Source organism: Rattus norvegicus, chromosome 14 (genome assembly GCF_021556685.1).
Source record: "Rattus norvegicus strain SHRSP/BbbUtx chromosome 14, alternate assembly SHRSP_T2T, whole genome shotgun sequence".
NCBI classification, from domain to species: domain Eukaryota; kingdom Metazoa; phylum Chordata; class Mammalia; order Rodentia; family Muridae; genus Rattus; species Rattus norvegicus.
The window spans coordinates 51,922,853-51,925,523 of record NC_141547.1 but is presented as its reverse complement, the minus strand read 5'-3'; the positions used below and the strand labels follow the sequence as shown (position 1 = coordinate 51,925,523).

The 2,671-nt window shown below is 41.8% G+C and overlaps 1 pseudogene; it reads right to left on the bottom strand.

Annotated features, from left to right (window-relative positions):
• Positions 1-295: 295 nt before the first annotated feature.
• Actr2-ps1 (actin related protein 2, pseudogene 1) lies at positions 296-2,129 on the bottom strand (annotated as a pseudogene).
• Between the last annotated feature and the right edge of the window lie 542 nt (positions 2,130-2,671).

Below are 2,671 nucleotides of genomic sequence, written 5' to 3'. Positions count from 1 at the left end.
TGCCCTCACTTAGGTCTACAGAGAACCGGCTGCCTTAAACGACCAGGTTTACCCATATTAACAAGAATTCAGCAAAGCTTCCCCAAGACAGAGAAAAAAAAAAAAAAACTTGACCTTTCTGTCAAAAGGGAAAGAGAGGCCTCTTTCAGTCCTGGAGTTGAATGAGTTTAAAGATTGGCAATAAAGAATTTATTTATTTATTTATTTATTTATTTATTTATTTATTTATTTATTTATTTTTTATAAAGGGAAAAAGAAAAAGCATTAGAGGCGTGATGGGGACAAGCCTGCTATTTTATCGAACAGTCACACCCTTTCTCCAGCACACAGACACCCTTTTCTTGGTAGTCTTGTCTTGTCATCCAAAAGTTGTCTTTGTCTTTCATGATGTTGAGAGATAGAGTTTTAAATTAGCCCAAAAGTCAGCAACAGGACCTGATTCAGGAAGACAGATTGTTAAAAATGCAAGAGAACTACTTTGCTTATCACCCGGTATGAGTAACTGTTCTGCCCCTGTGATGTTTGTTTAAGACCTCATTGTGCCTTCCTGCCATTTTGTCCTGCAGAAAGCATTCCAGGAACCAGCTGGCCCAAGTCTAACTACATGTGTTTCAAATGCAGATGCTTCATCAACTCTGACAAACTTTTACTGTTACAGGACAAGAGATAAAAATATAAAAATAATGAGGACCTGAGGACCCAACCCTCCTGATTTAGTAGCTCTGTTCCAGGAACCAGGGGGCCATAAAACCTTTTGGCGTCCCCTTATCTCCTGGAGCCATAAAACAATCCTGTAACTTGTGGTATCTTTGACATTCCCCTTTGCCATCCCCTCAACCCCTGGGGCTCACAGCCTCTTCCTTTAAATACTCTTTCTCCCAGCCTCTCCACTGCCCCTGCGTGGGATATGAGTCTTGACCCCAGTGCACTGGTTCCTATCCATAAACCTCATGTGATTACAGCAAGGATGGTCTTGTTTGAGTTCTTGGGGGGGGGGGCAGTCGCGTCATCCCAAGACTTGAGTGAGGGTCTCCCAGCTCTGGGGATCATTCAATGTCTGCTAGGACTGCGCCACCAAAGAATACCATGTGCTTCCTGCAAGGTGGGTCTTCAATTTGGATCGTAAATTTCGAAAGTTTTTCCACATCTCCTTTCAGAACTCGTCCTAAGTAAAGCTGTTTAAGCTCTCGTTCCAACCTCAATGGCAGGCCAGAATACATGGTAGAACCTCCAGAAAGCACAATGTGCTTGTAAAATTCAGATCTGGTATCAATGTCAGCTGCCTGGATTGTGTTAAAAAGCAATTCAGCAACACCAACCCCCTCAACATTGATCAAATGAGGCTGAAATAAAGCTTCTGGTGCTTCAAATTTTTCTCCTCCAACCTTAATAATATGTCCATCTGGAAAAGTATATGACTCAACTAGCACTGTTGTGTCTAAGGCCAGCTTCTGCTCTTGCTCAATATTGTAACCCACATAACAAAGTTTTTCTTTAATCATGAGAACTGTCTCAGTCAGCAGAATGGTTGAAGGCATATCCTCGCAACAGCAGCAGCTTGATAAGATACCTGGTAATATCCCTCCCAGCAATATCCAGCCTCCTTTTAAGGTGAGGGAGGGAACAGCCTTTATATACTGGGCAAATGTGAGTGACACCATCTCCAGAGTCCATTACCACACCAGTCAGTAACCTTGAGCATAAAAAGTCAGATCTGCTTGGATGGCTACATATACACCAGAAAACTGGTTAAGTTTCACAATCTTCTCTCTGTTATTGGTTGGATTCATGGGAGGTTCTATAAGTACAATTTTGCAGTTTCTGGTGTCTATATTGAGTTTCTCTGGTCCAAATGTGTAGTCCCACATGTGCTTCATGTCATCCCAGTTCCGCCCGATGCCATTCTCCATCGGGTAGTTCATTTCCAACATGGAGCACAGCTCACTTGCCTCATCGCCAACCATGAGATCCTTGATTTCAATGTTTCCCACTTTGGTGGTTGATCTGATAATAGGTCTTCCAACCAAAGGTGGGAAGATGTGTTCTGGAAAGTTAGAGCCTGCATATCCACACTTCACAAACCCAGTGCCATTGTCGCACACCACCACCTTCCTGCCCTGGCTGTCCATGGTTCGATTATATAAAATCAGCAGCAAAAGGAAGTTTGTCTTAATAATGCAGCTTCTGTGATATTAAGTATTTTTGCCTGTTTTACCTCAATTTGAACAAATAGGAGAAGTCTGTGTGCATGCTGGACATGCTCAGTACACATTATAGCCCACCGGTGCCAACTGCTTGGTGTTGGGTGTGAGACTCAGAGTCACAGACCTCCTAAGCACACCTAAATCATGCTGTCAAATTCTCCAGTCCTGGGAGTCCTGGGCCCATTACAGGACACATGCTGTATATAGGACTGGTATCAAGGACTACTAAGTGTAGAAAATTATCAACTCTTGGCTTTGACCATGACTTTAAATAGATAAGGGGTGGAAAACAAGGAAGAATAGGATGGAATTGAATAAAACAGTGAAAGAACATTGTTCTTTGTACCTTTAATGTAGAATTTGTTTTTATTTCATAATTCTGCTAGCAAACATGACTGTTAAAATGATGTATTTACATATGTAATAATTTAGAAATTCTATTTTATAATTCTCCTACTCTAAGGTGA